Source organism: Anthonomus grandis, chromosome 2, assembly GCF_022605725.1.
Source record: "Anthonomus grandis grandis chromosome 2, icAntGran1.3, whole genome shotgun sequence".
Lineage (NCBI taxonomy): Eukaryota > Metazoa > Arthropoda > Insecta > Coleoptera > Curculionidae > Anthonomus > Anthonomus grandis.
The window spans coordinates 28,859,392-28,875,621 of NC_065547.1; the positions used below are offsets into that span (position 1 = coordinate 28,859,392).

The following is a 16,230-nucleotide window of genomic DNA, read 5'->3' on the forward strand; positions in this document are numbered from 1 at the left end:
TTAAGTAAAACATACATTGTTGGCTTTAAATGTAATAAAGAGGATATACTTCTGCATGAGAGTCCTCTTCCTCATATACCTACTAATACAACAACTGTTTCTTGGAAAATTAATTGGTCAATTAACTGTTTAAGTCTTATCTTACATATGGGCACATCCTGAATTCCGACATTTGCTGAAGGACATTAATATTTATTTTTACCTTGAAGACTTCATTTATTATCTTTCATAATCAGGCTTCAAGATCCAACTTCTTGGTTTCGAGAAATATTTCTAGATACTGAGACATAATGTTTCATTTTTATTCTAATTATAACAAAATCTCTTTGAGAATCATAGACGACTTGTAATTTGAATAATAAAAAAAGCATTTTCCATCATTGACTATATGAAGGTCCTTTACTTATATACAGAGTGTTTTTCTAATATTGCTACAAAATCCAGGAGCATGTCTCTTGGACGAAATGAAAAGTTTCTATGAACATACAAACGCATTACTAGTGCGTAAAAAGAGAAACTTTATAAACCCTGAGAAGTGTGTAAAAGGATCCTTTTTTATGAGTGGGAAATTTGTCGACCATTCCCATGAATGAAAAAAGGGGATTTTACATGCATGTAACAAAAAATTTTTTCTACTACATGTTTAAAAAATACTAAATTATAGTCTATCTTTTTCCTTTTGTCTTTTACCTTTTTACTACATTCTTCTCTTGTCCAAAAAAAGTATTTGTTTACCACCAGTTTTTACATTTTATAAGCATTGCTTTCGTCAGTTAACATTGGCATTAGTGAAATCATTCAAAGTGATTATTTTCATAAACGTTACAATCATAGAAATGTATTACGGGCAATGAAATGTGCGATATGCCCTTTGTTTATTGACTAGCTACGGTAACGCACGAGAAGCCATGCGTATTTATGCTGAAGGTTATCGCGTTATTCCTCATCACTTTATATTTTTTACTCGTTTGCAAAATCTTAGAGAAACGAACACTTTAAAAAACTTATCTCTGAAAACGGACATCCCTAATCAGTTACTCCTAAATTGGAAGAACAGGTCTTCAATAAAATCGAGTAAAGCCCTACCACAAGCACTAAAAGTTATAGAAAGATTGCCTAGACCACAGAATAAACGATCTCACAGAAGCGAAGGCTTGCGTCGGCTCCTTTGATATCCGTGAACCAGTTTTTTATAAGCCGAACTGACAGATGCACCCGGCGCAAATACACTGAGAGATCTCGTAAAGTTGCAGTAAACGCATACACTGAACGAAGTGCTTTTATTTTTAAAATCAAAATGGTTATATTCATATAATACGGGAGCAAACTACAAAATTTAGTTACATTTCAAATAGGATTTTTTTTGTTAAGGCTTATATTGGTCCTTGCTTTTTAGAATAATTATAATAATTATTATTTTTATAAAAATTGTCATTTGACAGTTTTGATACACGATAGAGGTGTAGGTTAGTATACTTTTAATTTGTTTTCAAATGGAATTTTTGTGTTAGTTGTTTTATGATAATGGTAAATAATATTTGCCTTTAGTAAGGCACTAGCTGAGAAAAAGTCTGCTATTTGTGTTAATATGTTAACAATATACATATGTACATAGGTAGGTATTTTTAAATTAAATTTTAGCTGGAAGGTTTATACGCAGGTCTGTTTTCTCGTATGTTTTAAACACAACACATTTAAGAGTAGGTATCATCCGCTTTTATATATTTATATATAAAAAGATATATGTATGTATTATTATATACATATGTAGGTACCACACATACGTCCATATTTTATAAAGGTATTATACGTTGTATAGTCGCCGTCCATTATGATAGTCTGGAACAAAATATAAGATTTTTAAGGGTTTTACTACTACTATATTATGCACTTGCAGTCCATAAAAAGACAGATAATTGAAAATTAAAGTCATTATTCTTTATCACATAAAAATACTGTATACCTAAATCAACCTTAATATTTTTATCTAAGTACAATGTTATGTACCTGCACGTATGTACACATACATAGATACATATGGTTTAGGTATATAAATATATGTTTATTAAATTAAATAATGTTTATTCTGTATTTATTTGCATGGCACGACAAATTAATTAGGGAATATTCTGAACTTTTCAAAGCTTTTAAACAACCATAATAATAATGAATAATACATAATAATGTAACTTTTCAATACCTACTTTCTTTTATTATTGTTATTGCTCACCTTCTAATATCCCTAGGAAACGAAAATAAACTTTTTCCAGCGACGCTTTTGGCAAAACAACCCATATACGCACAAAAAGTTGGCATTTTAGTGTTTTTTTTTTAGTTTTTAGCACAACACAAATGAAAGAAAAAACAAAGTCATAGAGCACAGAGTTAAACTCCAAAACAAGGTAATGTGTAATACCTACTTAACAAAAATAAAATAAAAAACGGCAAATTACAAAATATCGCAAATATACACACTAACGCTCGTACTAATACACTAATTATGACCCGATACCCCACGTGGGCGACGACAGTTGTACCCGTTAGAATGGGGGTAAATGGGAGGAGCCTGAACGAAAAACCGGTTCGGTAAAAAGGGCTAGCCTTCGCTTCTGTGAGATCGTTTATTCTGTGCCTAGACGTTAAACATTTTACAGTTTAGAATATCGTTTAAAGGAATCTTTTATACCCCTATCAGATTCAGCATGTGCAGGCACATTTGACCCGACGATTTTCCGAAAAAATTGGCATTGTAGTTGGATACAAGAACGCATAAGAAGAAAGAAGAATACACTTCACGAATGAGGCTTATTTCTCCAGGGACTCAAATCATGAATTTTCATACCAAGCACATAATGGATTGCTGAGAACCCACAAGCCTTGTCGGAAAAAATCATCAACATCAGTTTTTGCTTAATTCTTGGGTTGAAATTATAAAAAAAATTTCTTATTTTTCACCCATTTTTTTTACCGGGAAGATTGACATTGACAAGTATATCGTGAATTTCTTGACAATGATTGATAGTTTTTTTTTTATGCGAAAACCGTGCATTGAGCGAAAAACCACCGAGAGACCTGATATTCTCTAAAAGAAATAAAGAATCCAAAAATATTTTTTATTATAAGGAAATGAATATTAACGCTATAGTTTCTACTTTGAGGTACACTATATAGAAAATTTTTACTGCAAAAAACGCGCAAATGACAACGCTAATTGACGAATCCAAAAAATAAAAGAAAAAACACCTGAACCTTTAATGAATTTGTTCTTTTCATCATGAATGCATTGTATATTTATCATTTTATTAACTCTGTTGCATTCTCTGATATTTTACATGTTACTTTCATCTAATTCAATTTAATTGGACTTGCTTTGTCAACAAAAAGTTATATATTTCTTGGACGAACTAAGCAGTTTTTGAATCTGAATTTACTGCTTCTTTTGCAACCTTCTTTTTTGTTAAAATGTTAATAAAATTGGACAACCATCACTAAACATTTACTACTCTACAAGTAACTGTAAGTATATTATATATTCAACACCCGTCCTATTTTCAATGAAGGCGAACATGTAGGAAACAAAATAAATTAAAATATTTACCCCTTGGTTTATCTGGATCATGAGATGGCAGCGATGCTATAACCTATATTAGTTAGTAAAGTTAGTTTTGTGTTTGCTTTTAAGTATGATAGGTTGAATTGATTTCTTATGCTGAACCTGTTACAGGTTGGTGTTTTAATTGACTTTCCTGATCATAGGTTGAGAACATATTTTATTTTTGGGATTTACCAGATCAAGCTACGTATAAGCTTATGCTATTACATTGAGTGGAATACTCAATGTAATACCATAACATTCATCAGTATACTATGAAATTTTATGGGAAGTCAGTTTCACTTATATCTCATACAGACATCCACGGTCATGACACTATAGAAACAGAATGAAACTAGTTGCATCCTATTGGAGGCTGAAAAGGTGTCAGAGTGCACCAGGGTACTGGTCAATAAAATTTTTTAATGCACTGCCGAAAAGCATAAAAGTCTTACCATTTAAGCAATATAAGAATATAAAGTCAGGGAAATACTTATAGGTAACTCATTTTATTCCTTTGACGAGTACTTGAAATTTAAATTTAAATTTTCTCGTTTAAATAAGTGTTTTACATTTTATACAAAGTCTTATTGCCTAGTAATATATCTATTTATATGCAAATTTTAACCAGTTGTCTGTGTTTATTCGATCTTATCGAGTTTTTAATTTATTATTTTTAATGAACATTCATTTTTGTATTTTTCTTCTGAAATATCTGAACAATTGTAATGTATTTACATGAATAAATTGAATTGAAAAAGGTTTAATACCATAATTAATAATTACCCAAAATCGTCATAGTTATATTTTTATTGGTTGCTATTTTATTGTATATGTATTAAGTTTGTGATGTTTACTATAAACTATATGTAAAAGTGAACTGCATAAGTTGAATGTCAACTGAGATTGCTGATAAAAAATACTTTTAGTAAGAATCTGAATGGTCAGTAGGGAAATTTAAGAAGATCAGTCATTAAGTTAAGTGTCTTGTAAACTAAAATGTTAAGGTAAGATTCATTTTTGTCATATTTCTACTTGAATAATAGGCCATTGGCACTAACAATTGCTATTTCCAATTTTTAGTCAATATATGGGACATTAACTTAAAACATTTAAACTTTCAATGTTCTAAGAATATTAATGTATGAAAATCTGCCAATGAAAAGTCAAATATTTATTATATAGGTTAGACCTATACACATCGTGTTATCGTAAGCTACGTATTACCCAAAATAATGGCACACCGCTTGGTTGCGGCTTGCAGGCGGCGGAATTTTTCGTTTTTATTTTTTGAACCGGGAGTCAGCAGACCTCACTTTGCTGTGTTACTGCACGTTGCATTAATAATTTTTGAGCGTTATTTTCGTGTTTTTTTCACTATGGCTGTTTATACCCCTTCCAAAAGAGTTCAACTAATTAAATGGTTTTATGAAGGCAATTCGGCAGTACAATGTAGAGATTTGTTTTCAGTGACATTTGAGAATAGACCGATTCCTTGTGCAAAAACGGTTTTAAATGTGGTTACAAATGTTGAGACATCTTTTTGTCTTCAAGATTGTAAAAATGCCACACAAAACGTCAAGAACCACCTGTTGAAGTGGTCCAGGATATAGAACGGCGGGAAGAAATGGTTTGCAGTACCCTAGAACTTGATTCAACACGGTCCACTAGAAGTGTTGGAGAGGAACTGGGAATGAGCAATAAAACTGTTGCTCGTATCTGGAAAAAATATGGGTACAAATGTTTCAAGTATTCAAAAACTCGTGGCAAAGACCAGTGGCAAAGAATGGAATTTTCTGAAACCATGATGGAAAAGGCAAATGAAAACGAATATTTTTTAAAAAATATTTTGTTTTCTGATGAATCTTCTTTTCCATTACATGGCAAACACAATCCTTCCATTGTTCGTTATTGGTCTCAGGAAAACGAGCACAGAAGTTTTCAGTTTCATAGCCAGTATCCCCAGAAATTGAATGTTTGGGCAGGTATTTTGGGCGACAATGTTATAGGGCCATTTTTTATTAATGGCACTTTAAACGTCCAAAGGTACCTTGAGTTGCTGCAAAACCAAGTTCTTCCTGCCATTCGAATCCTACCTGATGTAGACCTGGGATGGGTTTATTTTCAGCAAGATGGCTGTCCTGCTCATAACGCGGCTAGGGTAAAAGAATTTTTAACAAATACTTTTCCTAACCGCCTTATTAGTGGGACTGGTGATATTAAATAGCCTACTAGATCTCCAGATTTGTCTCCAAATGACTTTTATCTGTGGGGTTACCTTAAGCAGACCATTTACAAGCATGAATTTAGTAGGCCAACAAATTTAGAGGAGTTGCAAAATTCTTTTTCGAGTTCGAAACTCTTTTGGAGGTGCGAAATAGCTTTTACGATAGGGTAAATTTTTCTTTAGCGAAAGAAGGCGGTTTATTTGAGCCTTTTATTTAAAAAATGATATGTTGTTAAGTTTGTTTATTAGAGTTTTATTTCTGATTTTTTATTATATTTTTATCAGAGTTGATACTTTATTTTTTATTAGAATAAATAACGGTTTAATTTTCATTATGCAAAACACAGCATATTAAACATTTTAAGATTACAATTCTATTTCGCCTCTATGCGGTTTCCTATGAGTAACGAACGAAAACATGATCTGTATGTAAAAATGCAATACATAGATATACACTTATCAGCACAGAAAATAAAGCACTTAGTATTTTCCATATAATTTCGTTTTAATTCAAAAAAAAATCTTATGATATATTATTTTTCTAATAAGTTACACACAAGTAAAACAATAACAATGTTTTAAGTAGTTTTTAGCAACAATTAACCTCTTTTTTTAACAATAACCTCTGTTACAACACTGTGAAAACACTTTGTTCTCAAAATTGTGGTCAAAAAGTTTTTTTTTATAAAACATGCCCAGTAGCACATTTAAACAAAAAATACTAGCTAATAACTAGAAAATATATTATACAAGTTTCAAGTCAGCTAGCAATGTATAGTAAAACCCAATACTTTGAAATCTTTATTATTTATTTATTTGTGGTATAACACCAATAGTACAATTTTTACCATTGATAATTAGACAAAAAATTACAATTAGACAAAACAAATAATTTTAATAGGAATATTAAAATAATAAGAAAATGATACATAAAGATAATAAAATAACACTGAATAAGTATAAAATTAACTACAAATTTATCTCAGTATAAGAAGAAGAAGAAGTACATACATCTAATCAATACTAGATCTGCCTCAAAATTCTGTTCTCACATCAAAACTTTAAAGATCCTCACCACACTCATGAATTAAGTAAACTAATAAAAATTGATTTTTACCATATAGTTTTTTGTTGTTTGATGGGCATCAAAAAGAGCAGAGTACTCAAGAGAGATCTCACCATCGATATTTATGATAAATAAATGGTCGATGCCACCAAATTATCATTTGTGAACATAGTTATGATTGTCCTGGACTATGCATGTGGGCTTTTCATACTTTTTTCAAAGGCTGTTGACCCTGCGACTTATAAAATTCTTTTAAATGAGTTAGTTATCATCTAAAACGCATTACTTTTATCAATTATTATTTATTTATTTATTAATTTATTTGAACCCAGAAAAACCCTTATCAATTATATCATAATGACAATTAAACTCATTTCCCAGCATGTGAAATCTATTAATAGGAGAATATTTACCATTATTCATATTCGGTTTAATTAAAAATAGTGGCATCTCTCTAAGATATCTGGTATTCCATCTAAAATTTACAAGTCTTAATAATTCAGAACAATTAATACTACCATTAAGAAGTTTATAGAAAAAAAGTAAATCACATCTGGTCCTATAATTTTCAAGTGAAATTAAATTTAGCCTCGACCTAACGTCCGTTATAGATAAATTTGGTAAATTTAGCCTCCAAGCACAGGTTCTGAAAAACCTATTTTGAACACTTTCAAGGCTATGAATGTGGTTTAAATAATAGGGGAACCATACTACACAAAAGTAAGGTAAAATACTGTGAACAAGAGTAATATACAGAACTCTAAATGCAGAGACAGAAAAATCACAAGAATTCCTTGTAATAAAACCAAGAACGCGAGAGGCTTAATTTAACAGATTATTAATATGAGGAATAAATGTCAAAGAGTTGTCAAACAGTACACCCAAATCCTAATTTCTGTCACCCTCGAATGAACAGTTGTATTAATATGATAGTCAAAAGCAAAAACAGTTTTTTGTTTTTAGTAAAGGAGATAATAAAAAACATTTATCTTTCTTTATTGAGATGCAAGCCATTAGATAGTGACCACTTGTAGAGTGATAGTGATCCTATGGCAACCAGATAAATTTAAAATTTGTAAGTAGTTTCATATCATCAGCAAATAATAAAAATAGGCAGTATTTTATAATTCCATGAATTTATTAATAAATAAGTCAAAAAGAAGAGGACCCACATGGGAACACTGTGGGATCCCTGATGTTACCAAAATTGGAATTAAGAGTAAACCCCTAATATAACAAAACTGAATTCTCTTGCTTAGGTAACTTTTTAGCCAAAAAAAGAAGCCACTCAGAAAAACCATAACATTTTAATTTAAAAATAAGCAAGGAGTGAATGACGGAGTCAAACGCCTTGAGAAATCTGTATAGACGGAACCCACCTGATATCCATCCCCAAAGGCCTCAACAATGTAGTTATGATGCAATGTTAGATTTGTAGATTTACCCTGTCTAAACCCATGTTGCTCATTGACCAGGAGATTTCCGTAATGCAAAGTAAGGTGTAAGGCCATTTACAGAATCAAATACCTCTGCAAGTTTACTGAAAAAATGGGATGTTAACAGAATTATTTACTGTAAAATTAAAGTTGCCTAGATCTATCTCATTAAGAGTGATAGACGCTAGAGAAGTAGTTAGCAAATAAGTTATTCATTTATTCAATCAATATACAGGAAACCCCATTTTACAAAAGATTTGGTTACAATATTAAATAAAGTAAAAGATGTATGATTAACATAATAAAAGTACTTTCACGAACATAATTAGACAGTCTTCAAAATACATATACACAAGAAATAAACACAATAAGAAAACAATAAATTAAGATATTTGACCCAGTTGACCAATAAATCCAGAGAGTGAGCTTGCAAATGGATCAAGTTCAGGGTGAGAGTTTAAATAGGCAAGACTACAACAGATTGGAGAATGTAAAGAATAGTTCGAGTGACAGATTGACAGACTTTGCTTGATTCAGCTGACATGTAATTAAAATTCATAGCATTTGGAATGCCATGACTTTTTTTTAATGAGTTAGTATGACTCCAAAGCTGTTTGGAGTCAGATTTAATGGCCTGATTTATGGTTGAAATATATGATCTATAACATTGATCGGTTGGATCAGCGGAGGAACCTTGAAGATTTGTATAATTTTTTTGGTACATAGATTGATATGGCATTTGAAATAACTTCATAGAAATTATTGACTGAGACATCAATATTTGAACGGTCAAAAATATTATTCCAGTCAACAAAAATAAAAAAATAAAATAAAATAAAATATCCAACCACACTCCCATATGTATAATATGATTATCAGTTTCTATATTGATTTTAGAAAATAAAATTGCTTGTGTTTTTTGATGGTTAATCAACAAAGAGTTATGCTCTGCCCAATTAGAAATGTTGGTCAAGTCATTCACTTAAAGGGAGCATACATATGGTACAGGCAAAAGTTACTTAAATTTTCGGAAAAATAAAAAATATAGTACGCCAATAATAACAGTACGCCTCACCTATACTCCTAAGCTTCAGATAACTTTGTCGACCTTTATGTATGTAGGTAAAGGCAACTACCACATGCAAAGCAAAAAATGTAAAAGAACACACAAAGGTGAAAAGTCCCGCAAAGCATATTTTAATATTCACCCCTAAATTTCAAATAAAATATATACCTAAATAGGTTAAAGCAAGTTAAAACTAACAAATTACGAAAATTAAACAATAAAACACACAATCAGCATTGCATAAAAATGGTTGATCACAGTATAACACAATCATAATCAGCACTCTTATAAAACATATTTTTATCTAGGACATGTTAAAATGAGAGTGACCCCTGGTTTTATTGAAGAGCACATTAAAAAGCGGTGCCCTCAGATTAGGGACCTTAAAGTAGAATTGTTGCCAGTTAAGGGTGAGACTATTTCTTTTAAGATAAGCATCAACGGCGATTGCAGGGATGATTTTTTAAGGCCGGATAACTGGCCTACAGGGGTTATCTTGGGAAAATTTTGGTTAAATAATAAACGCAAGATAAATTTTCATCAAAATTAAATGAATCAAAGCATAATTTAGTACAGGATGGCCCTTCTGGTTCAGGTGTTTGCGCGTATTATGCTAATACAGGTAGTATGAGAACTAAAATAAAAGATTTTCAGCAGGCACTTAGTTGCTGATGCTATGATATTGTTATGATTGCAGAGACTTGGTTAACATCTGAATATTCAGATGCTAAAATTGGAGTACCAAACTATGATTTATATAGATATGATCGTGAAATGGGTACAAATAGTACCAAGGCTTGTGGAGGTGGTGTATTGATTGCGGCTAAAAAGAGTTTATGTACACAAAGAATTGGTATCCCATTTGTTGATGTGGATATTTATCACATCTATTTGACTTTTACAATTGACAATCAAAGCTTTGTTGTTGGTTGCATTTATATACCATCTCCATCTCCACTTCAAGCCTATTTAAGCCATTGTGAATCCGTTGAACATGTATATAGTAGATATTCAAGTAGTTTGTTTGTCTTGGCAGATGATTACAATTTACCACATGCTCGATGGGAAAATGATGATCTTGGTTTGGTGGTTGGTGGTTGTCTGGAGAATGACAGAGAGTCTGTGCTTTCTCTGGCCAACTGCTTTAGCTTCTATAACTTTTTTCAGGTAAATGGGGTTTTAAATACCAACAAGGTTGCCCTATATCTTGTATTTAGTAGCTCAGATTTAATTAGTGTCGAACGTGCAATAGACAAGATTTTTGAGAATAGCTTGCACCATACAGCAATTAGTTTTGACCTTTGTTGTGCAGCAAATTCTGATGGTATGATATATGAGGAATATTTTTATAATTTTGGTAAGGGACATAGATTACATAGCAATTAATGATTGTCTTGCTGGGATAGACTGGAATCGATTGTTTTTGGGAGAGACATCTATTGATGTCATAGTTTCAATTTTCTACATATAATGTGATCTACTCCTCAATGGAAAGGTTTATTTATGGTATTATTATTTATGGAAAAGTACAAAAGGTCTTCTTTTCTATGTTGGTTTTCTTCAGAGCTTCGCAGTTTGATCATAAGAAAGAAACAAATTTACAAAAAGTTTAAAATTAGTGTAGAAATGAAATTTCCAATTACCGGGCTGTGTGTAACCAATCTGAGTTGACAAAGCTGCTTGACTGCCTGGTCAGTCATAGGACTGCCTGGAGTTTTAAATCTTTATTTAATCCTGAGCAATTTGGATTTATAAAAGGCAGATCTACTGATGACTGATGCTAATTTGGTGCTGTATGTCAACTACCTCTACCGCTGCTTGAGAAGGGACTTCAGGTTGACTCAATATATACAGATTTTTCCAAGGCTTTTGATAGGGTTAACCATGGGATACTCTTGCAGAAGCTTAGGGCTTTAGGTATTGTGGGGCCTCTTCTTCAGTGGATCTCGGGATTCATCAGAGGTAGAATCCAGATTGTTAATCTTGGAGGTACATGTTCCTCTGAAATTTTGGTGCCACAGGGATCTCACTCAGGCCCTGTTTTGTTTTGCCTCTTTTTGATTGATTTAGTTTGGAAACTTGAAAATTGTCGTGTGCTAATGTTTGCTGATGAAGTGAAGCTATTTAGGCCTATCACATCCCTTTCCGATGCTGTGCTCCTGCAAAAAGACCTTACTTTGTTCTTTGATTGGTGCCACTTGAATAGAATGTCCCTTAATATCAATAAGTGCCATAAGATTACTTTTTCTAAGCAAAGAAACCCTATTGCTTTTCTTTATAAAATAAATAATGTAGCAATTGGTGTCAAAACAGAGGTTTCTGACTTAGGAATATTTATTGACTCCAGGTTGTCTTTTAAAAGTCACATCAATCAGGTGACTGGTAGGGCAATGAAAATGCTGGGTTTTATCCAACGGTCTACAACTGATTTGTCTTTGTTTACTTTTAGATTACTTTATTGCTCTCTTGTTAGGCCCATCTTGGAGTATGGCTTAATTGTGTGGTCCCTGTCATATAACTGCTACATTGAGCAGATTGAAAAAACTCAAAATAAATTTTTAAGGGTGGCTGCTTTTAGATGTGGTTACAGGAGACAGGAGTATTACTATCAGTGGGTCAGGGATAACCTGAACTTACCCACATTAGAGTCACAAAGAACATTACTCGACTTATGTTTTATACATAAGGTTTTAAATGCTACTATAGATTGTCCCGAGTTACTGTCTCTTTTTAAACTTAGGGTTCCTTCCAGATTGAATAGACAATCAGAAATATTTTCAGTCCCATTCCACCATGCCAATTATGGTATTAATGAGCCAATTATATGAATGTAATTGGAAAGAATGGCTCAAAGTGGTAATGGTCTGTCAGGACAGATAAGCTTTTTTGACTCTGGGATTACATCTTTTAAGGGGCAGTTAAAGAATATTATTTCATAGGGGCTTTAATTAATTAACTCATCTACACCGTTTATTGATTTATAGATAGTTTTGTATCTGAATATATATGTTTGTATGGGTATGCTATATAACACTTTTGTAAATGGATTCCGTAAATAAAAATAAATAAATAAATATAAATATAAAACAGGTGAATAATATAACGTAATATTTATAGACACAATTTATCTGAGACAAGATGCCTTAAGTTTTTAAAAGGACAATTGCTTAAGCTTTGTGTGGTATGAGGAAGGCACTACCAGAGAAACTGTTTTAAATTCCTTAAACCCTTCAATAAAATTACTATTTCCTAAAAATATTGTTGCTTTTAGGTTGGACATAAATATAGAAACTCACATAAGAATTAACCAAATTTAGAATTTATTTTGGTTTATGTAAGACCTGTTAATAGTTCTTTAGTGAATATGACTTGTGGAAGCTATATGTCAGAAGATGTTCATGAGCAAAATGGTTAGTTTGCATAAATCTGTTGTAAGCAAGACAATTTCTAATTTTAAAACATGAAATTTGGTAAAGAACCATAAAAAAAGTGGCCGCTTGAGACAAACAATCAAAAAAATTGAAATGACCATAAAAAATTGTCCTGTCTGATTGCGCCAAATAAAATTTTAAATAAATTGCCTGGTGTTAATGTTAGTTCAAGACATACAAAGACGTCTAAGGGAAGCAGAATAACTTAGTAGAAGAGCCGGTAAAAAACCATTAATCAGCAGCAAGAACCAGAAGGCCCGACTGTGCGAAAAAATATTTGCATTGGACCACCAACAACTGGAAAAAAGTTCTTTTTACTGATAAAAGTAATTTTAATTTATTTGGGTCTGATGGAATATCATGGTTACATTAGCCAGTAGGCAAAATAGTTGATCCAAAGTATGCAAATCCTACTGTAAAGCATTGTGGTAGATCCTGCATGATTGATGACTTATTGATCCTGCATGACAATTATATGTTATTGAGGGTATTATGAATTGATTCATGTATTTAGATATTCTAAAGAATGTAATGCTACCATTTCATAAGGATAATTTACCATTGACCGGGATATATCAGCAGGATAATGACCCTAAACATAAATCAAAGGTACTTCAAGAATAGTTTTTAACAGAAAAGATTAAGGTTATGGATTTTCCTGAAAAAGGTTCCAATCCTGACCCTATTGAAAACCATTGGGAGGAACTAGACCATCATATAAGACAACATCAGATCAGCAATAAAAATGGACTATTAAAACTTTTGCAAGAATCCTGGAATTCTGTTAGAGAAGAAACCATTATGAAACTTTTAGATATCTTTCAGGGCTGGGAGGGACATCACTCAGGCTGTTCTCAGTCTGGTCAAGGCTATTATGGGTGCATTTCAAAAGCTGAAATATTGCTCTACCTTGTTCTTTGATCTCAGCAAGACCTTTGATTGTGTATCTCATAACATCCTTCTGGGCAAGTATAAAGATTATAAATTCATAGAAAAAGGCAGATATTTAATCAAATCATATCTTGATAATCATAGACAGATTGTAAGAGTGGAGGGTGCGTCGTCGGCTGAGAGAATAAATATTATTGGTGTTCCCCAAGGCTCAATTTTAGAGGATACCAGTCAGAATAATCTCAATCATGGGATATAGGGATGATTGCAGACAGGCTTTTACTCGCCATAAAATTCTAACTTTCCATTCAGTGAATATAATACTGTTTGGTTATACCTACAAAAATTGAGCAAAAATATACTAAGCATGATTACATCCACCACCATCAGATGAGGCAGATAGAAGATCTGTTGCTCCACTTTGCACACTACTGAATTGCCAGACTCATAGTCATCAATGAAATTTTTTAATAAAGTGCCAATGGAAACAAGGAAGCCTCAAATAAACAATTTTAAGAATAAAATTAAAGAAGTTTTATTGAAAAATGTATTTTATAGTGTAGATGAGTTTTTGAATTTTAACTTTAGTGTTGTTTAATCTGTTTTAACCAACTTTTTTCTCTATGTTTCAGTGCTTTGTTTTTAGTTAAGTGTACTTAGGTTTGGACTTTTTTTGCTTTTTTAAATGAGTAAATTTAGGATAAAAAAAAGATGAAAAAAAGATTGAACTTCAAAGTTCTATTAACATGAATAAAGAATTTGAGTATTAATTTTATTAGTTTAGAAATAAGTATTATATTGAAATATTTAGTAAAAAAATTTGGTTTCACTACTTTTGTCCCTAGAGTCTTTAGTTTATTTAAATAAAATCTTTGGTTTTCATTATATAGTTTATTACTTTACTGAAATAAAATCTTTAAAAATATTGTCGATTTTCATTATGTATAGAACTGTGTTAGTCTCTGCATATTCAAATAAAACACAAATTTTTAAAAGTTTCTCTACTTTTGTCTGATAGTGCAATTGTATTTATAATATGTAAAACATATTATATATACAATCAGTCACTTCTGCAACTTATTACCTCAGCCAAATAGATGGGCTTTTTAGACTTACAGACACCACATAAATTTACCATCTCTGGGCCATATTATGGCCAGGACTGAAAATTCAAGAATGTCCAAATGCTGTTATTTTATTCAAATTCCAAATTTTATTGTCCAACAGCCAACAAATTCTAACAATAATACAATTATTGAAACATTGACAGAAAAACATTGTTACAATATAAAACTACAGGTAGTACAGTGAATCCTTAAATAACTAACAATCTAATTCTATTTGAAAAAGTAGAGTTCAAAGTCATGCCAACAGATCAATATCAAACCATAACTAAACAATATTGAACCAGTATGCTCTATATATAGGCTTTCTTGGCCAAATTGGTGCTATAAGCATTAAGATAAACAGAAGTAGTATGTCTTTTTGTATGGGTGAAGGAAACAGCAAAATTCAAAGCTGATAGGAAATCGCATGTACACATTATATATGTTGCATATTTTAAATAAAAATTAAAGTTTGAAAGTTGAAAGAAGATCTGAAAGTATATATGTAAGCAAAGATGAGCTTTTATCAACAAGCTCAAATCAAGGTCATGAACTGAGTCACAATTTGGATATGTGGGGCTTTTGTACAGAAGATGGCATCAATTGTATTACAGAACAGATAGGAAAGTGTTTTGACTGTGACGAGAGGCGCATGGCAATATTTCTAGATCTCAGCAAAGCGTTCGACACTGTGACAAATGATATTCTGTGAAAAAAACTGAAAAATGTAGGGACTCGAGAGATCCCTTACAACCTGTTTGAAAGTTAGATTAACCAAAGAACACAAAGCACCAAAATTAATGGATGTATCAGTTTGCCTAGGATGATAGAATATGGTGTCCTTGGACCAGTATTGTTCTCTATATAATTTTTCTTATAATATTCTTATAATTCTCTATATAATTATTGTTAATGAGTTGTTGCAGTTGTTACCAAATGTCGGCATGGTCTGTTTTGCAGATGATACTGTAATAATGATTAAGGAAAAGTCTTAGAAGGATGTAAAGACTGTTGCGAAGTTTTCCATGAAAAAAAATCAAAACTTGGCTTGGTTTAAATTATTTAACACTAAACTCAGAAAAGTCAAGCTTTTTATGCTTTTCTGTAGATTCAAGAACAACTAGCACATTAAATAGAGATCATATTACATGAAAATGACTGTGGCATAACTAAATGTTCTTGCACCCAGCAAATAAAAAGGCAGACCAAGGTTTTAGGTGTTATTTTGGATGAAAATCTAAAGTGGCACCACCATGTTGAGTATATTTCCCCTTGAATTCAACATTTCACATTTATTAAGCTTTGGTTGAATCAATTATAAACTATTACATAACAGCAGCGGAACAACTAAGACCATCCTGAAACCTCTTATGATTACCCAAAGATATGTTCTGCAGTTAATGTTTAAAACAAAC

At 31.7% G+C, this 16,230-nt stretch overlaps 1 protein-coding gene across 2 annotated transcripts in view; it reads right to left on the reverse strand.

The window, feature by feature from the left end:
- LOC126750174 (sister chromatid cohesion protein PDS5 homolog B) overlaps positions 1-16,230 on the reverse strand; it is an 89,670-nt gene that overhangs the window by 55,040 nt on the left and 18,400 nt on the right. The window lies entirely within an intron of this gene.